The sequence below is a fragment of the Puma concolor genome, chromosome E3 (genome assembly GCF_028749965.1).
Source record: "Puma concolor isolate L17-30 chromosome E3, mPumCon1.1.hap2, whole genome shotgun sequence".
NCBI classification, from domain to species: domain Eukaryota; kingdom Metazoa; phylum Chordata; class Mammalia; order Carnivora; family Felidae; genus Puma; species Puma concolor.
The window spans coordinates 5,314,846-5,337,319 of NC_141682.1; the positions used below are offsets into that span (position 1 = coordinate 5,314,846).

General features: G+C 45.4%; 2 long non-coding RNA genes across 3 annotated transcripts; one reads left to right on the forward strand and one right to left on the reverse strand.

The window, feature by feature from the left end:
* Positions 1–822: 822 nt before the first annotated feature.
* Positions 823–15,301, forward strand: LOC147572891 (uncharacterized). The gene is made up of 3 exons (XR_015245395.1): positions 823–1,244; positions 13,805–13,848; positions 14,042–15,301. It is a non-coding gene; the product is annotated as an uncharacterized LOC147572891 (long non-coding RNA).
* Positions 15,302–18,227: 2,926 nt separating this feature from the next.
* On the reverse strand, positions 18,228–21,205 carry LOC147572892 (uncharacterized). 2 transcript variants are annotated; one of them, XR_015245394.1, is made up of 3 exons: positions 20,889–21,205; positions 19,267–20,772; positions 18,228–18,909 (listed from the first exon to the last, which is right to left on the reverse strand). It is a non-coding gene; the product is annotated as an uncharacterized LOC147572892 (long non-coding RNA). The 2 variants fall into 2 exon arrangements; XR_015245393.1 differs by having other exon boundaries at positions 18,228–20,772.
* Positions 21,206–22,474: the final 1,269 nt, after the last annotated feature.

Here is a 22,474-nt window from a genome sequence, read left to right on the forward strand (position 1 = left end):
AAATACATATATATGTGTTAAATGAAAATGAAAGAAATATTTTAAAAGTTTTGGTGAAAGTAGGATTTGTTAATATAATGGAATCATTATAGAGGGATGCCTATGTGACTTAGTTGGTTGAACGTCCAACTCTTGATTCAGCTCAGGTCATGATCTCACGGTACATGGGATCGAGCCCGTGGTGGGCTCTCTCAAAATAAATAAGTAAACTTAAAAAAATAATTATAGATTCACAGGGAGTTATAAAAAATTGTATAGGGAGGTCCCCTATACCTTTCATCCTGTTGGGCCCAATGGAAACATCTCATATAACTATAGTACCACATATAGTATTGTATGTAACATATATATTACACATTTACATATTAAGTATTACATTAAATATTTTCGTATTTATATGTAATATATATGTCACATATATGTTACATATATACGTGTACTAATATGTTATCAAGAAATTGGCATTGATATAATGTATAGAGTCAATTCAGATTTCACCAGTTTTACTCATTTGTGTGTGTGTGTGTGTGTGTGTGTGTGTGTGTGTGTGTGTGTAGCTCAGTGCAACTTTATCGCATATGTAGATTCATGCATACCCTGTAACAATTAACACAGAATTGCTTCATCACTGCAAGGGTCTCTTGTGTTATTATTTTTCTAGGCACACCTACCTTTCTCTCTGCCCACAGTCCCTAGCAACCACTAGCCCTAATCTGTTTTCCTAATGTAGCATGTAACTTTTTGAGAGTGACTTTTTTCATTTGGCATAATTTCCTGGAGATTTATCTGAGTTGTTGCATTGTACTAATAGTTGATTCTTTTTATTGATGTATAGGGTTCCATGGTATAGATAAACCGAAGATCGTTTAACCATACACCTGTTCAAGGACATTGTGTAGTTTCCAGTTTGAGCTATTACAGATAGAGCTGCTATGAACACCCATGCACAGGTTTTTAAATTAAAAAAAAATTTTTTTTTCTTTTTTTTAGAGAGAGTGCACGAGCTGGGGAAACGGGCAGAGGGAGAGAGACAGAAAATCTTAAGCAGGCTCCACACTCAGCTCGGAGCCCAATATGGGGCTTGATTCCACGACCCTGGGATCATGACCTGAGCCAAAATCAAGAGTCAGACGCTCAACTGACTGAACCCTCCAGGTGCCCCAGCCATGTACGGGTTGTTATAGGGACACAGATTTCCATTTCTCCGGGATAAATGCCTAGAAGTGCAATTGTTGGGTCACATGGTAAGTGCATATTTAGTTTTTTAAGAAACTACCAGACTGCTTTTCCAGAATGGCCGTGCCATTTTACATTCCCACCAGCAACGCGTGAGTGATCCAGTTTTTCCACATTATTGACAGTATGTGGTATTGTCACTATTTTTAATTTTAGCCAGTGACGTATTTCTCATTATGGTTTTCATTTATATTTCCTTATTAGTTAATGATAGTAAAACACCTTTTCATGTGCTCATTTGCCATCTGTATATCCTTTTGGGTGAAATATCTGTGCATGGCTTTTATCCATTTTTAAATTAGATACTTTTTGATTTGTTTTTATTGTGTTGATTGTTCTTTTACTGTTGAATTTGGAGAGATATTTATGTATTCTAGATATTCCATTAAAAATATCGTGGGGGTGTCTGAGTGGCTCAGGTTAAGCGTCCGACTTCGGCTCAGGTTATGATCTCGTGATTCTTGAGTTCAAACCCCAGGTTGGGCTCTGTGCTGACAGCTCAGAGCCTGGAGCCTGCTTCAGATTCTGTGTCTCCCTCTCTCTCTGCCCCTCCCCCAGCTCTCTCTCTATCTCTCTCTCACTCTCAAAAATAAATAAACATTAAAAATTAAAAAAAAAATCCAGGGATGCCTGGGTGGCTCAGTCGGTTAAGTCCCACTTTGGCTCATGTCGTGATCTTGCAGTTTGTGAGTTCAAGCCCCAGGTCGGGCTCTGTGCTGACAGCTCAGAGCCTGGAGCCTGTTTCAGATTCTGTGTCTCCCTGTCTCTCTGCCTCTCCCTTGCTCACACTCTGTCTCCCTCTGTCAAAAATAAAATAAACATTAAAAAAAAATTTTTTTTTAAATCTTTATCGTTTTTTCTGATTAGAGAGGTAATACATGTTCATTATTTCAAAATTCTGGCACCTCAGACATACAGAATACAGAATATGAAAGTTCTCTGTCACCCGAGCATAGATCTCACTGTATTAACTGATCATCAGAGCGTTTTTTCTTATGCATACGCTATAAAATACTCGCGTAAATATTTTCTGTTTTAACCAAACGGGAGGACATGCGAACTGCTTAAAACTTGCTTGTGCTTCATTTCACGATGGAGGGTGGACACCTTTGCACATCAATTGGTTGAGACCTACTTCACGCTTTCAAGCATCTGCGGAATCGTCTGGTTTTACGCGCAAGGCTCCAGAACTGCCATGAAAGTGTGCCCTTGAGAGGCAGGAAAGTTCCCATTGTATTTTATGTTTCATTTATGTTTGGCATTTATCATCCTGAAGCATATGGGCTTTCAGAATCTAGAAACCAAGGCAGCTGGAATTTTAATGGAGCTCATGCTTCTGACTGAGAAATTAGCAATGTGGACCAAAGGCCCAGTAAGTCTTTACGTATAAAGTTTTCTTAGCCTCTCCCCCAGATTTTTCCTTAGGAGCCTCCTACCCTGGTGTAAATTAAGCTGCAGGGGAAAAAAGACAGGTCCAGGTGTCTCGCTACAACCAGCCCTGGGAACAGAGCTTTTGGGACCTTTGCTTTGCTGTTTTGTGGAAATGCATCTGATGTTTTGCGCAAAAGTTCCTGCCTCTCCTTGCGACCAAATTAAAAGTCAAAGTCTCTATGGGGCGCCTGGGTGGCTCAGTCGGTTGACCTCCGACTTCAGCTCAGGTCATGATCTCACAGCTTGTGAGTTTGAACCCTGCGTCGGGCTCTGTGCTGATGGCTCAGAGCCTGGAGCCTGCTTTGGATTCTGTGTCTCCCTTTCTTGCTCTACCCCTCCCCTGCTCATGCTCTCTCTCTCTCTCTCTCTCTCTCTCTCTCTCTCAGGAATAAATAAAACATTTAAAAATTTTTTAAAAAATTTAAAAATAATAAAAGTCAAAGTCTCAACAGTGTCTCCCAGACCCTTAGGTCAATTGTGCCCTGTTCTTTGCGGACCTCCTTTCCTGCCCCCGCTCACTGACTGCAGTCCCACTGGCCTCCAGACCCTTCTGGCAGCAGAACTATAGGCAGGAACTGTTGCCCTGGGCTCCTTCTCAGAGCTCCTCTCCCACACCCCAGCCCAGCCCACCACCCATTCCTTCCTCTTTGCTCCTAGTCACCCTCTTAAAAAAAAAATTAGGTACTTTATTTATTTATAGCATATTTATCAAGGTAAGTCATACAGTGGTATGATTTCCCAGTTTACACAGGTTTCTTTTCTTTTTTTTAAACGTTTATTTATTTTTGAGACAGAGAGAGACAGAGCATGAATGGGGGAGGGTCAGAGAGAGAGGGAGACACAGAATCCGAAACAGGCTCCAGGCTCCGAGCTGTTAGCACAGAGCCTGACGAGGGGCTCGAACTCACGGACTGTGAGATCATGACCTGAGCTGAAGTCAGACGCTTAACTGATTAAGCCACCCAGGCGCCCCATCTTTTCTTTTCTTTCTTTTTTTTTTAATGTTTATTTATTTATTTTGAGAGGCAGGGGAGGAGTAGAGAGAGAGGAGAGAGAGAGAGTCACAAGCAGGCTCCGTGCTGTCAGCACTAAGCCCCATCCCACGAACCATGAGATCATGACCTGAGCCGAAACCAAGAGTTGGACATACAACCAACTGAGCCCCCACACGTTTCTTTTTTTTAAAAAAAATTTTTTTTTTCAGCGTTTATTTTTATTTTTGGGACAGAGAGAGACAGAGCATGAACGGGGGAGGGGCAGAGAGAGAGGGAGACACAGAATCGGAAACAGGCTCCAGGCTCCGAGCCATCAGCCCAGAGCCTGACGCGGGGCTCGAACTCACGGACCGCGAGATCGTGACCTGGCTGAAGTCGGACGCTTAACCGACTGCGCCACCCAGGCGCCCCGAGCCCCCACACGTTTCTAATAGAAAAATTTGGAGAAGTGTTTCAGCAGTGTGAGACATAGGTCCTGAATATCCAGAATACTCATCTTCCTATGTTCTGGGTAACAGAAGGATCTACACTTAAAAACTTAACTTAATAAAAAAAATCACCTGCAAATATTTTTCTTTGCACAGATGTTGTCCCTTCCCCCAGTTGAAACACAAGCTGTTGAAAATCCTCTTATCAATGGAGAATGAGAGAAGTATGGACAGGGCCCCTGGCTGCTCTCATTAAATAGTCATCTTGCCCACAAGATTCCTTTTTCCATAGCCCTTGTTTTTGTTTTTGCTTTTTCTAAACTGTGGTAAAATATTCCTCACATAAAATTTGCCACTTAAAAATTTTTTTAATGTTTATTTATTTTTGAGAGAGAGAGAGAGAGAGAGAGAGAAACAGAGCGTGAGCAGGGAGGGGCAGAGAGAGGGGGAGACACAGAATCTGAAGCAGCCTCCAGGCTCTGAGCTGTCAGCACAGAGAGTGATGTGGGGCTCGAACTCATGAACTGTGAGATCATGACCTGAGCCGAAGTCAGATGCTTAATCGACTGAGCCACCCAGCACCCCCCTCCATTTTAGCCATTAAAAAACTTTTATTATTAACATTTATTTATTTTGAGAGAGAGAGAGCGCGCGCGCACAAGCAGGGGAAGGGCAGAGAGAAAGAGAGAGAGAGGGAGACACAGAATCTGAAGCAGGCTCCAGGCTCTGAGCTGTCAGCACAGAGCCCGATGTGGGGCTCGAATCCACAAACCATGAGATCATGACCTGAGCTGAAGTAGGATGCTTAACCGACTGAGCCACCCAGGTGCCCCCATTTTAGCCATTTTTAAGTGCACGGTTCAGTAGTGTTATGCATATCTACATATCTACATAGTTGTGCAACCATCCCCACCATCCATCTCCAGAACTTTTCGCCCTGTGAACAACACTGAGACTCTGTCCCCATTAAACGCTCACTCCCCACCCCACTCTTCCAGCTCCGTCACCCACCACCTACTTACTGGCTCTGCGAGTTTGACGACTTCAGGGACCGTGTAGAAGTGGAATCACACAGTATTTGTCTTTCTATGACTGGCTTATTTCTCTCAGCATAGTGTCCTCAAGGTTCATCCATGTTTGTAGCAGGTGCCGGAATTTCCTTAGCTTTTAAGGATGAGTGATATTCTGTTCTGTGGATGGACCACCTTTTGTTTATTCATTGCCTTGTGATGGCCGTGGGTATTACTTCTGCTGTTTGGCTCTTGTGAATAATGCCTTACTGTCTTCCCACATCGTGTAGGATTGTGTTCCATGAAGGCAGGGATGGTTGTCTGTTTTGCTCATTGATGTAGTTCATAGGCTTAAGACAGAGCCTGGTGCATAGTAAGCACTCAATAAATATTCGCTGAATGAATGGATGGCGTCCTCTTTGCCTGTTGCTGTTGTCAGAGGCAAAGCCACTGGGGGCCTGTGTTCAACAGGGTCTCCAGCCTTCGTGCTGTGGGGGATCTGGGCTAAGTTTGGCCAGCACTCCCGGGTGCCTGCCCTCTGCTGGCATTTGGGCCAGGCCTGTTCACACAAAGTCATTTATTCATTGATTGAATAAATATTGCCTCTGTTCCTACTATGTGCTAGGCCCTGGGCTAGACACCGGTCACAGTGGTGAGCAAAATTAGGCCCAGTCTCTGCTTTTCTGGGCTCTACTCTGGGACACACAGAAACATCAGACGGTCACGCAGACTTCTCACTAAGGAGATCCACGGACAGGCGTTTCTCCTCCACTGTCTGCCACCAGAAAGAAGTGGCCCATTTATGTTTCACTGTTGTGTTTTTAAAGTTGTTTGTATGTTCTAGATACAAGTCCTTTGTTGGCTGGGTGATTTGCACATGATTTCTGTGTCTGTGATTTGTCTTTTCAGCCTGTCATTAAGGTCTTTTGCAGAGCAAATATTTTTAATTAGGTCCAATTTATCAATTTCCTCTTATGGATATGCGACGATAGGGGTTTTTCAGTAGTAAAATACACATAATATAAAATTTACCATTGGGGCGCCTGGGTGGCTCAGTCGGTTAAGCGTCCAACTCTTGATTTTGGCTCAGGCTGTGAGTTCAAGCCCCATGTCAGGCTCTGTGCTGACAGCTCAGAGCCTCAAGCCTTCTTTGGATTCTGTGTCTCCCTCTCTCTCTCTACCCGTCCCCCTGCTTGCCCTCTGTCTCTCTGTCTCTCTCTCAAAAATAGACAAACATTAAAATTTTTTTAAAAAAATTTACCATTCGTGGCATTTCGTACATTCACAGTGCTGTGCGCCCATCACTATGCCTAGTTCCAGAACATTTTTTATCACCTGGAAAGGAATCCCTGTACCCATTGCCTCCTCCCCCCGGACCCTGCTTTTTATCTCCATGGATTTGCCAACTCTGGACATGTCAAAGATAAGTGGAATCATACACTATGTGGCCTTTTGTGTCTGGCTTCTTTCGCCTAGCATGAGGTTTTCAGATGACAGACGTTTTGGTCAGCCTCGTGGCTCTGCAGTGAAGGTCTGCATTCCTGTTGGGTCGTCAGGCGGCAGCCTCGTGTTGTCTGCCCCTCATAGTTCAGGCTGCTTCCTCCTCCCCCCACCCCTCCCCGCACACCCTCTTCCAAGCCGCCAGCTCCCATTCTGGCTCTCAGGGCACGTCTGGTCCAGACACGTGGCTCCGTCCTGGCAGCTCCCCAGGGTTCCGACACTAACTTCACCTCAGGCCTCCCGCCACCACCAAAGCCTGCTTCTCCCCTGTCCCCTCCTTATCCTCCAATGCGCTGCCCTCCATGTCTCCTTTCTCTAATCACCCCCCCAGCAATCACTTACAAGCAGAGAATGGTAGAGAAAAATGGGTTTCAGAGACCCCCCCCCCCCCCGGGTCGGGTCTTTCATTCACCGGCCCAAGGCACCTGGGCGAGAACCTCAACCTCTCCAAGGCCTGGTTTCCTCCTCTGTGCGGTGGAGATGATAACACCTATCCCAAGGTCATCGTGAGGAGGAAATGAGGGAGGGGGAGGTGCTTAGCCCAATGCCAGGCACTGGGCACAGAGGGAAATGGCTGATGATTGTGGCAGATTGTATTTGGCACAGATGGCCACAAGGGTATCTCCTGTCCCACGTGCTCTTCTAGACCTTTGTCAGCCCATCAAGAGATGGAGTGTAAGGGCGCCTGGGTGGCTTAGTCAGTGTCAGACGCGGTTCATGAGTTCAAGCCCCGCGTTAGGCTCACTGCTGTCAGCACAGAGCCTGCTACGGGTCCTCCGTCCCCCTCTCTCTGCTCCTCCCCCACTCACATTCTGTCAACAATAAATAGACATTAAAACAAAAAAAGAGAGACACGGACTGTAAACCCATCCCCTTGACCTTGGATGTGGGCCAAGAGGACACTCCATGACTTCCAAGGCTGGGTCATAAAAGGCTAGGCAGCCCTTGCCTTGTTTGCTGGAACACCAGCGCTTGGAGCCCTGTGTGGTCATGCCAGACCTTACATGAGGCCGACACGCTGTGGGGAAGCCCAGACCACATGGGGAGGCTGCACGCAGGTGCTGTCGGGCTGTGGCCCCAGCGTCAGTTCCAGTATGTGAGCAAAGGTACCTCCACGTGATCCTAGCCCCAACCATCAAGTTCCCTGGCCCTTCCCGGTCTTTGACCCCAGACCTCCTGGCACAGGGACGAGCGATCCTTGCTGTGCCCCGTGTTAATTCTTCACCTACAGGATCCACCCACGTAATCAAATGGTTTGGGGCTGGTATGTTACACAGCCTAGTAACTGGAGCAATGGTAATGATGTCTTGCCAGTTCCGTTTCTTTGGTCTGTCCGAATCTGGCCGCTTCTCCCTGTGTATCTCCACCTCTACTGTCTTAGCTTGGGCTCGTATCTTCTACCTGCATCAGATTCCAAACGTGTATTTCTACCTCCTATCTCTACCCTCCAAACCTTCCCTCCCCCACACTAATCTGTCTCAAACACAACCACGGCCCAATCACCTCCCCCAGTCCTTCCCCAAGTCATGGCTCCCAGTCATGTATGATGAAAGTCTCCAGAGATTAATCACAACATTCAGAGACCCATAATTTAGGGAAACGCAAGTCTCTAAGAAGGAGGTATTTTACCTTACTTTATTCCAGCCTGCTCCAACCCTGCCTGGAAAAAAAAAAAAAAAAAAAAGATAAAGAACGTGATAATGCTCAGAGCATTTGATATTTTTGGAAACAGAAAGTAGGTTTTTTTTTTTTTTTTTTAACTTAGGAAACATGTAAGGACTCTGAGTCTACCCAACCATGAAAAATTACCTCAAAACTCTTTCAGGCCCTGAGAATTCCAGGTATAAAGGTAAAAAATGATAGATTCTTGAGCTAGTAATTTAGTTGCCTATAGGAAAATTGAATATAATTTAGTCCTACATGCTTTTCAATCATGCAACTGTTCTTGGGTGGGTCAACACCCCAGGACAATGCCTTGGCCTGGGATGCTTGGTGAGTAAAGCCCGGGGGAGCAGACCCAGGAATTCAGGGTCCTTATTGATCAACTTCTCCCCCATGGGACTTGCCAACCCAGCCTTTCTTCAAAATTCACCCTTTAACTGTCGGCAACAGGGTGCTTGCTTTTTGGTAAATACATCTTTTTTTTTTTTTTTTTTTTTTTTGTAGTGATCTCTGCACCCAGCGTGGGGCTCGAACTCATGACCCTGAGATCAGGAGTTACATGTTCTTTCTACTGAGTCAACCAGGCATCCCTGTCTTATTTTTTTATTTTATTTAGTTATTTATTTAATGTTTATTTATTTTTGAGAGAGAGACAGAGGTGAGTGGGAGACGGGCAGAAAGAGAGGGAGACACAGAATCTGAAGCAGGCTCCAGGCTCTGAGCTGTCAGCACAGAGCCCGACGTGGGGCTCGAACCCACGAACTGTGAGATCATGACCTGAGCTGAAGTCGGATGCTAAACCAGCTGAGCCACCCAGGTGTCCCACTTACTTATTTATTTAAAGTAGGTGCCACACACTCAACCTGGGGCTCGAACTCACAACCCTGAGATCAAGAGTTGCACGCTCTACCGCCTGAGCCAGCCAAGTGTCCCTTGGTGAATCTGTTTTAAAGGCTGTTGCTTTTTGACTGTTTTAATGGATCCTTGGGAAGATGAGTCTCCACTAGTTACTCCCTCGGTTGTAGCTGTTTTTAGACCTTCAGATCGGGAGGACCTTGTTCTTTGTTCCTTACACAGTATGTGGCCAGGATTACTTTGGAAAACGTAGTACCCTTTCACAGGAAGCTGCAGTGAAAAGGCCTTTTCAAAGTGGGAAAATGGAAATAACGTTTAAAAATGTCTTTTGTCTTTGAACCATGAGGTTTTGCTTTGAGTATGGCTCTTTGCCACTGTCGTTTTTTTCTCTTGCTGAAAGCCTAAAATTCTTACGTTGAAAGGCCCTTCCTTCTGTTGTTTTATCACCTTCCTGGTTTTGTCTAATCTCACTCAGATTACAGTCGTATTTCTTGGTCTTTTTAATGTGCGTATTCAAATTTCAAACACAGGGCCTTTGTTTTGTAGTCTTGACTTTTCATGCACTCTGAGACATATTTTGGGACACTTACAAAGAAGAATGTTTTGCTTTAAATACTCTCGTGTTTTGAAACCTACTTTGTCATGTTCAACTTCCAAAATTTTCATGAGTTCTGGTGAGGTATTCTATTTAGAGAGTATTTTGTTTTAATTAAGCCCATCTTAAGAGACATTTGGTTTTTGCCAAGAATGTGCTTTCTCCCTTAAAAAAATCAGTTATATTTATAACATTCATAAACTAAGTTATTAACAAAGGCAAAATTTTAGCTGCACTGTGCCCGTGTCTTCTCAGTTCATAGGAATTAAAGAGAACAAGAATGAGCTGAGCCAAAACATAATGACAAGTCAAGACACTATGAACACACATGGACTTTATTTTCAATAATTTTTTAGTAAATGCTGGGTTTTAAAAATTGTTTTATGGAACGATTCCTCATCTCTGAAAAGAATACAGAGGGTTGGCTGCTATCTTCAGCACTGGGTATGTTTTATTCGTTAATGTGCTCCTGCTCTAACTATGGAGGAAAAAGCTATAGGGGAGACTTCAATTCTGTCTTAATTCAATTAGGCTGCATTTAAAAATTAAAGTTTATTTTTTCCTAGATATTATAACATATGCCCATATAATAGAAAATATAGAAAATACAGAAAAATAGAGACAGGAAAATTAGTTATCTACAGACCTCTTACCAAAGGGCAACCAATATGAGTATTTTGTTGTGTTTTGTTGGTAATATTTTATATACGACTTTTTTCTTCTTACATGGTTAGGATTGTATCATATGTTTTTTTTTTTTTTTTAATTTTTTTTTCAACGTTTATTTATTTTTGGGACAGAGAGAGACAGAGCATGAACGGGGGAGGGGCAGAGAGAGAGGGAGACACAGAATTGGAAACAGGCTCCAGGCTCTGAGCCATCAGCCCAGAGCCTGACGCGGGGCTCGAACTCCCGGACCGCGAGATCGTGACCTGGCTGAAGTCGGACGCTTAACTGACTGCACCACCCAGGCGCCCCTGTTTTTTTTTTTTTTTAAGTTTATTTATTTATTTTGAGATAGGAGAGAGAGAACCAGCACGGAAGGGGCAGAGAGAGAGGCGAACAGAGGATCCAAAGCAGGCTCTGTGCTGACAACAGAGAGCCTGATGCGGGGCTCGAACTCACGAACTATGAGATCTCACAGTTGAACACTCAACTGACTGAGCCACCCAGGTGCCCCTAAACGTTTTTAAGTGTACAGTTTAGTGGCATTAAATATATTCACATTGTTGTGAATATCACCACCATCCATCTCCAGAACTTCCTCATCTTCCCAAACTGAAACCCTGTCCCCAATGAATAACCACCCCCTGGTCCCTGGCAACCACTCTTCTACTTTCTGTCTCTATGAATTTGTTTTCCTGCTTTTCATTATTTTGGGAAGTATAATTGATGTATAACATTATATCAGTTTCAAGTATACATTGTGAAGTGATTGTCACAAATCTGGTTAATATCCCTCACCCTACGTAGTTACAAAATTATTTTTTCTGGTGGCAAGAACTTCTAAGACTCACTCTCTTAGTAACTTTGAAAGTTTATGTATTTATTTTGAGAGAGAGAGAATCCCAAGCAGACTCCACACCGTCAGCACAGCCAGATGTGGGGTTCGATCTCATGAACCATGAGATCGTGACCTGGGCTGAAACCAGAAGTCGGATGCTTAACCGACTGAGCCACCCAGGCACCCCTCTCTTAGTCAGTTTTAAATATGCAATGCAGTAAGTATATTATCTATAGTTGCCATGCCATACTTTATATCCCTATGACTTCCTTCATTTTTAGCTGAAAGTCTGTACCTTTTGACCCCTGCCTCCCTTTGCCACTCCCCCACGTCACCTCTACCAACCACCAGTCCTCTCTCTGTGTCTGTGAGCTCATTTTGTTTTGTTTTGTTTATTTTTGGATTCCACATGTGAGATCATACTGTATTTGTGTTTGTCTGACTTATTTCACTTAGCATAATGCCCTCAAGCTCCATCCATTTTGTGGCAAATGGAAAGAGTTCATTCTTTTTTTACGGCTGAGTAATAGTACTCCATTGTGTGTGTGTATGTATTATACATATATTATTTTCTTTATCCATTTATTCATTGAACAGGGGGGTGCAGATATCTTTCCAAATTAGTGTTTTGGTGGGGGGCCCTGGGTGACTCAGTGGATTGAGCATCCAACTCTTGATTTTGGCTCAGGTCATGATCCTAGGGTCATGGGATCAAGCCCCACATCAGGCTCTGTGCTGACTGTGGAGCCTGCTTGAAATTCTCTCTCTCTCTCTCTCTCTCTCTCTCTCTCTCTCTCCCTCCCTCCCTCCCTCCCTCCCTCCCTCCTTCCCTCCCTCTCTTGCTGTCTCTAAAATAAAATTTAAAAATTAGTGTTTTTGTTTTCTTTGGATAAGTTACTCAGAAGCAGGATTGTTGGATCATATGGTGATTCTATTTTTAATATTTTGAGGAAACTATGTACTGCTTTCCATAGCGGCTGTACCAATTTATGTTCCCACCAACAGTGCATGAGGGTTTCCTCTTCTCCATGTCCTCGCCAACATTTGTTATGGCTTTTTTTAAAAAAAATTTTGTTTTAAAGATTAAAAAATTTGTTTTGAAAATTTTTTACTATTTATTTATTTTTGAGAGAGAGACAGAATGTGAGTGGGAGAGGGTCAGAGAGAGAGAGAGAGAGAGAGAGAGGGAGATGCAGAATCTGAAGCAGGCTCCAGGCTCTGAGCTATTAGCACAGAGCCCCATGTGGGGCTTGAACTCACGAACAGTGAGATCAGACCTGAGCCAAAGTCGGATACTTAACCGACTGAGCCACCCAGGCACCCCCCCAAAAAAATTTTTTTTTAAGTTTATTTATTTTTGAGAGAGAGAGAGAAAGCACAAGGGAGGGGCAGAGAGAGATGGAGAGAGAGAGAATCCCAAGCAGGCTCTGCACCATCAACACGGAGTCCAACATGGCCCTTGAACTCACGAACCTCGAGTTGATGACTTGAGCCTAAATCAAGAGTCGGACGCTTAACCGACTAAGCCACCCAGGTGCCTCTGCTTGCTTGCTTGCTTTCTTGCTTGCTTTCTTTTTTCTTTCTTTCTTTCTTTCTTTCTTTCTTTCTTTCTTTCTTTCTTTCTTTCTTTCTAATATCTCAAAATGTAAAGGTCTAGTTCCCAAACAGTTTTATGCCCCCAGAAGGAAACCCTGTACCCATTAGCGGTCACTCCCTATCCCTCTGGCCCTTCAGCATCTGTAAACCACCAATTTGTGCCTATGTGTGTGGATTTCATACAAATGGAATCCTACAACATGTGACCTTTTGTGTCTGGCTTCTTTCACTCAGTGTCGTATCTTCAAGGCTTATCCATGTGGCATTCATCAGTACTCTATTCCTCTGTATGGCTGAGAAATGTTCCATTATATATATTATCATATATCAATACATATAATATATAATAACATTATATATTAAATATGTTAACATATATATTATATACGTACCACAGTTTGTGTATTCATTAATCCATTGGTAGGCGTTTGGGCGGTTTCCATCTTTTTGCAGTTATGACTAACGCTGTTACGAACATGTGTATACAAGCATTTGTTTCAATACCTGTTTTCAATTATTTTGAGCACACCATATACCTAGGCACAGAACTGCTGGATCATATGGTAATTCGATTTACCTTTAAAAAAAAAAATTATTTGAGAGAGAATGTGCACAGGAAGAGCAGAGAGAGAGAGAGAGAGAGAGAGAGAGAGAGAGAGAGAGAGAGAATCCCAAGCAGGTCTGTACTGTCAGTTTGAACCCACAAACCCATGAGATCATGACCTGAGCCAAAATTAAGAGGTGGGTGCCTAACCGCCTGAGCCACCCAGGCACCCCTCTGTGTTTAGCTTTTTGGGGAACCGTCAAACTGTCTTCCATGATGGTTGCACCCTTTTACATTCCCACCAGCAGGACGTGAGGGTGCCATTTCCCCCACATCTTTACACGGAGACCATATCTTAAAGTTGGGGGGCAGGGGCCGTCTGATCTTTGGTCATGGTGGTTTGTCCATGATTGGTTTTGATAACCTCTAGCACTATTTCCCTCCACAGTTCACAGAATGGAATGTTGGCCAAAGAGCAGCCATTGTGATCTGGTAAGGACCTTCAATTCTGTTAACTTGGAAATTCACACAAGAGCTGGAAGGGGCTTTGGGAGAAATATAGTTCAGACATAACTTCTCTGGTCTCTGCTTGAATGCTGCCTATGATGGGTGCTCACAGCACCAGGGGGTGGACAATCCCACTGTTGGACAATTGTCTCCTTTTCCTGAAAATCCATTTCTTTAGAGGTGGAGGTTCAGAGAAGGCTCCCTGGAGGAGAGGACGTCAGAACTGCGCTTTGGGGGTGTTGAGTTGACCAGGGAAGGAAATGAGGGAGGTATATTCCTGGCAGAAGAAAAGGGAAAGCAATGTTTTCCAAACTGATTGTGTATACCACAGTGGTAGCCTCACCAGGGGCCTTGTTGGACAGGTCTTTTTTTTTTTTTTTTTTTTTTAAGCTTATTTATTTACTTTTGAGAGAGAAAGAGCACAGACAGGGGAGGGGCAGAGAGAGAAAGGGAGACACAGAATCTGAAGCAGGCTCCGGGCTCTGAGCTGTCGGCACGGAGCCCACACTCAGGAACCGTAAGATCATGACCTGAGCCAGAGTCTGACTCTCAACCGACTGAGCCACCCAGTTGGGTGGTCCTTTGATGAATAACCCTGAGAGAGTTTCAGTTGCCCCACACAGCCCTTCCCTGCTTCAACACCCCTCCACCTGTTTCTGTCTCTTGTCTTTTAGATTGGAATGTGCCAAAGTATTTATTTCAAACAGGCTTTTTAAAAAAAAATATTTTGTTTAAGTTTATTTATTTATTTTGAGAGAGAACATGAGCAGAGGAAGGGCAGAGAGAGAGAGAGAATCCCAAGTATGCTCTGTGCTGTCAGTGCAGAGCCTGACATGGGGCTCCATCCCACAAACTGTGAGATCATGACCTGAACTGAAATCAAGAGTCGGCTGCTTAACTGACTGAGCCACCCAGGCGCCCCGACATCTGTCCATCTCTTAAACATCTGGTGGCGTTCCTTGGCTCGCCAGTCTGAGCCCCTTCATTATTCTTTGTCTTGGGTTTTCTAGGAGACACTTTGTTTTTAATCCTGCGGGACAGGCAAATGCAACATCTATAATTAGATGTGTCTATTATTAAATTCCACATCTTACTGACGAATTCTTGCTGAGGTGCCTGGAGTACCAGTGAGGAAGTAAAATGCCCCAGCATTCACAGAAGCTCCAAGCTGCCAGGTGGGGTGGAAACGAACAAATCTTTCAGTGACTGAGCTACAACATGAGTCCTCACCAAGGAGCTTCTCATTGTGTCCCAGTAAGCCACTTGTTGCTTCCAAGGAAGAGCACCTGGGACTTAAATTGATGAATAAGTCAGCTTGTAGTTGTCATGGATGGCTGGGGACAAGGGTGATATGTAAATAAAATGGGTAAAATTTAAACTGCGTTTTAGCGAATAGCATTGTAATTTCTTCCCCTATGAAATCTTCAGTAAGTAGCAAAACAGGCCTTTCTCTTTTTTTATTTTTTATTTATTTTAAAAAAAAATTTTTTTTTTTCAATGTTTATTTATTTTTGGGACAGAGAGAGACAGAGCATGAAGGGGGGAGGGGCAGAGAGAGAGGGAGTCACAGAATCGGAAGCAGGCTCCAGGCTCTGAGCCATCAGCCCAGAGCCTGACGTGGGGCTCGAACTCACGGACCGCGAGATCGTGACCTGGCTGAAGTCGGACGCTTAACCGACTGCGCCACCCAGGCACCCCTCTTTTTTTAATGTTTATTTATTTCGTTTTACTTTTTTTAATTGAAAAAGTTTTTTAACGTGGATTCATTTTTGAGAGGCAGAGAGAGAGCACGAGCAGGGGAGGGGCAGAGAGAGAGGGAGACACAGGCTCCAGCTGTCGGCACAGCGCACGTCGCGGGGCTTGAACCCACGAACCGGGAGATCATGCCCTGAGCCGAAGTCAGAGGCTTAACCAACTCTGCCACCCAGGAGCCCCAAAATGTTTATTTAGGTTTTTTTTTTTTTTTTAAATTTTTTTTTTTCAACGTTTATTTATTTTGGGGACAGAGAGAGACAGAGCATAAACGGGGGAGGGGCAGAGAGAGAGGGAGACACAGAATCGGAAACAGGCTCCAGGCTCTGAGCCATCAGCCCAGAGCCCGACGCGGGGCTCAAACTCATGGACCGCGAGATCGTGACCTGGCTGAAGTCGGACGCTTAACCGACTGCGCCACCCAGGCGCCCCAATGTTTATTTAGTTTTGAGAGAGAGACAGATCGCACGTGAGGGAGAGGCAGAGAGAGGGGGGCAGAGGATCCGAAGCAGGCTTTGTGAGGACAACAGCAAGTCCGACTGAGGCTCAAACTCACAAACCATGAGATCATGACCTGAGCCCCGTGAGATCATGACCAGAGCCCCGTGAGATCATGACCTGAGCCAAAGTTGGATGCTCAACCGACTGAGCCACCCAGGCGTGCCTCAAAACAGGACTCTTTGAAAGCTGGGTCCTTTTTTCCTTCCTATTTATTTTTTCCTCCATCTTTATCTTGTGGGGTGCGAATGACCCAAGGGCTGGGTATTTGTTGTCCAAGTAAGAACCAATTGTGAAAACATCAGAAGATGTGCTCATAGGAGAGGAGTGGCCAGAAGGTAAATAGAAAGCCAGAACTCAGGAAATAGAACTCAGGAAAGCCAGAGTTTGATTTGATTTCATCACCAAGGCTCCTCTGCCTTACAACGCTTCCCTGGCCCTAGGATTGCCCACCAGTAGGCAAGTTCATGCTGTTTCGTCTTCAGAACCAACAAGCAACCGTCAGCATCTGGCGGATGGCTCAGCTGGCAGTTCCCCTTGGCTTCTCCTTGTGGGAGATTCAAGGAAGGGCCGGGCATCAGAAGGACTTTCGGGGAAATCATCTTTCCTCTGTCTTCCTTCCCCTTCCATATTCTGCTTATTAATAATTCACTTTTCCTTTTAATTCTCAGTACTCTGGCTGTTCTTTTGGGCCAGGCCGATGCACACTTCACTTTCTTCTACTTCCTTTTATTCCAATCACAAAATCCCTCCAGGCTGAGGCTCCCTTCTCAGAAACCTAGCAATTAGAAGAGGAAGCCGGTCTCTTACTAACACTTTGTTTGGAGCCCCGTCATAAATAATTAACCTGACGTTACACTCAGAAAACAAATGGATGGGGTTCAGTTGGCGATGTTGTGTGGGAGCTTTCTCTCCTGGGGTTTTACCCCACTCACAAAATCCAGGAAGCGGATACAGGCCTTTCCATTAGCAGGGATGAGCTGTCCGATTTCCAACACTTAGGGAGGAAACCACATGGAGCCATTTTTCTCAGGCACTTAAACTTGAGATTTGTTCATGAATCCGGTGTCTGAGACTCAGGACAGCATTTTCTCCCACCAGCATCTCACGGCCCCAAAGGCTGCAGCCGCCCCCGCACTCGTTTGATTTGACCTCCGGTCAACTCAGTTTCATTCCTGGGGATGACAGTGGAGGGTGCAGGGTGGATTCAGAAGGGGCCATGGTCATCTCCACTCAGATTCAGTCCTTGGCTAAAATGGTCAGGGCGAAGAGGTGGCTGGGATGGGTTCTTCCTTTCCTTTTCTTCCCTCCCTCCCTCCTTCCTTCCTTCCTTCCTTCCTTCCCTCCCTCCCTCCCTCCTTCCTTCCCTCCCTCCCTCCCTCCCTCTTTCTTCCCTTCCTTCCTTCCCTCCCTCCCTCCTTCTTCCTTCCTTCCTTTGCTTCCTTCCTTCCCTCCCTCCCTCCCTTTTTTCCTTCCTTCCTTCCTTCCTTCCTTCCTTCCTTCCTTCCTTCCCTCCTTCCCTCCTTCCCTCCCTCCCTCCCTCCTTTTTCCCTTCCTTCCTTCCTTCCCTCCCTCCCTCCTTCTTCCCTTCCTTCCTTCCCTCCCTCCCTCCTTCTTCCCTTCCTTCCTTCCTTCCTTCCTTCCTTCCTTCCTTCCTTCCTCTCCTTCATGGATCCTCCCTCCCTCCTTCCCTCCCTTTCTTTCAATGGATGTGAAATTCACATAACATAAAATTAACCACTTCGTCACAAAAGGGCAAATACTATGTGCTTCTTCTTATATGAGGTGCCTAGAGTCATCAGATTCACAAAAGACAGAAAGTAGGATGGTGGGAGCCAGGGGTGGGGGGTGGGGGAAGGGATGGAGAGTGAGTGTTCAATGGGGACAGAGTTTCCATTTGGGAAGATGAAAGGGATCTGAAGATGGAGCACAGTGATGGCTGTACAGCAGTGTGAACGTTTAAGATAGTCATTATCATGTTATGTATATTTTACACACACACACACACACACACACACATATATATAAATAATTTTTAATTGACCATTTTAAAGTGTATACTTTAGTGGCATTTAGTCAATTTGCAATGTTGTACAACCATCACTTCTAACTAGTTCCATAACATTTTCATCATGGGAACCTCATACCCACTAAGCAATCAAGCCCTGTTCCCCTACACCCCTCTCCGTAATGCTCAAAACCACCAATGTGCTTCCTGTCTCTATGAATTTACTCTTCTAGATAGTTCATCTAATTGGAATCATGCAATATTGGGTCCTTTATGTCTGGCTTCTTTCACAGAGTATAATGTTTAAGGGGGGGTTGTTGTTAACATCATACAGGTGTCAGTGCTTTAGTCCTTTTTACGCCTGAGTAATATTCCATGGTAGGGATCTGCCACAATTTGTTTATCTACTCATCCACTGATGGCCACTGGAGATGCTTCTGCCTCTGGTTATTGTCATGCTACTGTGAACGTGTGTGTTCAGGGATTTGTCTGGACACCTCTGTTGGGAAAGTTCAGCTGCTTTTTGCTCTTGGTATCTTTCTCTCGTCAAGAAGGCTCACAGCTGGGTCAACCAAGAAATTAAAGACGAAATCAGAAAATACATAGAGGCAGGGGCGCCTGGGTGGCTCAGTCGGTTAAGCATCCGACTTTGGCTCAGGTCATGATATCATGGTTCGTGGGTTCGAGTCCCATCTCAGGCTCTGTGCTGACAGCTCGGAGTCTGTAGCCTGCTTCAGATTCTGTGTCTTCATCTCTCTTTGCCCCTCTCCCACTCATGCTCTGTCTCCCTGTCTCTCAAAAATAGATAAATGTTAAAAAAGTTTTTTAAAGAAAATACATAGAGGCAAATGAAAATCAAAAGACAATGGTCCAAAATCTTTGGGATGCAGCAAAAGCTGTTCTAAGAGAGAAAATTAGAGCAATGCAGGCTTACCTCAAGAAGCAAGAAAAGTCTCAAATAAACAACCTAACCTTATATCAAAAGGAGTTAGAAAAAGAAGAACAAACAAAGCCCAAAGCCAGTAGAAGAAAGGAACGATAAAGATTACAGCAGAAATAAATGAAATAGATTAAAAAAAAAAATAGAACAGATCGATGAAATCCGGGACTGGTTCTTTGAAGGCCTTGCAACTGCCTGTCCTCACCTGTGGCCAGGCTGGTCCTGCTCCTTCCGTGGCCTCTTGCAGCCTGTGGGACAGGCAGCACCTCTTGGAGAACCTGCCAGGTGACATGTCTCAGAGGGTCACAGCATTCAGAGGCCACCCAGCAATTAGGAAGCTGCCTCATCATGCTCCCTGGGGAGGGTGTTCCAGGACGTAGGCGGGCAGTTCTGTCTGTCATTGGTTTTCTAGAAGTGCCACAACGAGAAGTCATAGTCTCTGAGGGATAGGTGCACTGAGAATCCATTTCACTGAGTCACTTTTTGGTAAGCCTGACCTCCAAGTCTCTGGATATCCTGTCTTGCCTCAACTTTAGTGTGAACAGGATGTGTAGGCATGGGAGATGCTGAGATGGGAGAGAGGGCAGGGCATCCGAAACTCTGTCCCATTGTGACTCACCTAACAACCTGCCCACACCACAGGGGTCTCAGGGAACTGTTCCCTGCTGCCTGGACACATCTGATGAGAGCGTGCTTCCAGCAAAGAAGGAGGCATGATGCGCTGTTAGGCTGGGACAGTATTAAAAACAATCAGCCACGGGGCGCCTGGGTGGCTCAGTCGGTTGAAGGTCCGACTTTGGCTCAGGTCATGATCTCACGGTTCATGAGTTTGAGCCCCACATCAGGCCCTGTGCTGACAGCTCGGAGCCTGGAGCCTGCTTCGGATTCTGTGTCTCCCTCTGTCTGTGCCTCCCCCACTCGCACTCTGTCTCTCAAAAATAAATAAACATTAAAATATTTTTAAACAATCAACCATGGAGTTCCTTTGTTGGACATTTCCCAAACCTTTTTAATTTACTCAGGTGAAATTCCCCATCACCTAAAATTAATCATTTTAAAGTGAACAATCCGGTGGCATTTCGCACATTCCCAATGTTGTGCCCCCACCGTCTGTCTCTAGCTCCAGAGCGAATGCATTCCCCCCAAAAGGAATTCTGTACCCATTTAAGCAGCCACTCCCCACCCAGACCCTTGGACCAGCATCAACTGGAAAATTCAATCCTTAGTGTGCAGTCAGGTGCCTCAGTCAACACTGGTACCACGTGGTAGGGGTGAAGAAAGATGTGACAGAAGGTGGAAAAAGAAGAGGTAGGGGAGACAGGTGAGGACATCGGGTCATGTGTGGGGAACAGGCTGGGGACTCCCTGCGTGTGTGCGCTTCCAGGAGTAACTGGAATACGTTCCCTTTTCTTTTGTATTCCTGAGGCTGGATGGTGTCTTGAAAGAACGGGGGCAGCAGGGGTGGGGCCCCTTCCAGCTCCTCCATTCTCTCCTCGTGTGCTCTCTGGCAAGTTAATCTGTGTCTCTGAGACTCAGCTCTCTTGTCTCTAAGGAGGGCTAACAGTATCCACGTGGTCAGGCGGCCGGGAGGGCTCCAGGGCAGGTACGAGGGCACTTGGCACGGAGGTTGCACACAGCAGGTGCTTCAAAGTAGTCTCCATCCTATTGTTGTACTTCTGCAATGGTGGGGCTGCTTGGGAGATGGTTGGTGCTGCCAGAGAGAAAAGGATGCAGAAAGGTAAAGCGGAGGAATTTGCCCCCATCAGGGAGAAGCCAAGGGAATTTGAAAGCCTTTTAAGAAATGAGGACGCCCTTGCCCTGACTCACCTGCTCCGGCAGCGTGTCTCCCTGTGAAGGTCTGGGAGGCCTCATTTCTCGTTTCTTCTCTCCTTTGAACTTGGAAGCAGTGGAGGAGGGTTCGAAAGGCCGTGACTAAGCTCTCCGCCAGCTTCCCCGCAGCTTTCTGCTGAGCAAGCCGGCGCCGCCGAGGAGAGAGCGCCCCGGGCAGTGCATTCTGCAGCGGGACAAGAATGTGATTTTTGTGCTCTGCCTTTCCAGCCCCTCTTTCACACACAGAAAAATGCTGCGTGCATAAGGGCGTGTCCTTCTTTCCTTGGGGGAGAGGACAATTCAATTCCCAAACAGAATCTGGAATCCATTCTCCTTGGGAGGAAGCCACGGGCACTGCCCGAGGATGGGGGGGGGGGGGGTAGGAGACAGCCCTTCTCCAGGCATGGAGACAATACTCCACCTCCTCAAGACCACAGAAAAGAGAATCAGAGGGTACGAGTTTCCTGGGGCTGCAAATTGCCTTGAACTGGGTGGCTTCAAAACAACAGAAATTTATTCTCTTGCAGTTCTGGAACCAGAAGTCTGAGACCAAGGTGTCAGCGGACCAAACGGTGCCTCTCTCCTAGCTTTTGGTGGCTCTCAGAGGTCTTTCCTTTCCCTAGCTGGTGGCTGCCTCATCCCAATCTCTGCCTCTGTGGCCCATGGTCATCTTCCCTGTGTGTGTGTGTGTGTGTGCCCTCTCTGTCTTATAAGGATGCCAGTCCCTGGATTTACGGCCCACCTACTCCAGTATGACCTCATCTTAACGAATTACACCTGCAAAGACTCTACTTCCAAATTTGGTCACATTCTGAGATTCTAGATGGACGTGAATTCGGGGGTGGGGGTGGGGCACTATTCATCTCAGCACACAAACCAAAACTCCAAATGGCAGCAGGGATCCAAGATCCCAAACACACAAACCTGATACATCGAAACACAGATTCTAAGTCAGACCGACTATGTTCCCCTCCCTTTCTTTTAAGCACCACTGCCTTGTGTAGGGATTTTTAAGTTGAAAACTTCCATAGTTCCCTTGTGCCCCTTCCCAGGCAACACTATCCTGCCCTCAGGTAACCATTGTGCAGTTGGGGTCCTCCGGGGAGCATTGTAAGGTGCAGGGGTTCATTGGTGGCAATGTAGCGAGGGACTGTCCATGCTCTCCTTGCTAATTGATAGAAACACAGTTGATTTTTTTTTTTAATTTACATCCAAATTAGTTAACATCTAGTGCAACAATGATTTCAGGGGTAGATTCCTTAATGCCCCTTACCCATTTAGCCCATCCTCCCTCCCACAACCCCTCCAGGAGCCCTCTGTTTGTCCTCCATATTTATGAGTCTCTTCTGTTTTGTCCCCCTCCCTGTTTTTATATTATTTTTGTTTCCCTTCCCTTATGTTCATCTGTTCTTTGTCTTAAAGTCCTCATATGAGTGAAGTCATATGATATTTGTCTTTGACTAATTTTGCTTAGCATAACACCCTCTGGTTCCATCCACGTAGTTGTAAATGGCAAGATTTCATTCTTTTTGATTGCCGAGTAATACTCCATTGTATATATAGACATCTTCTTTATCCATTCC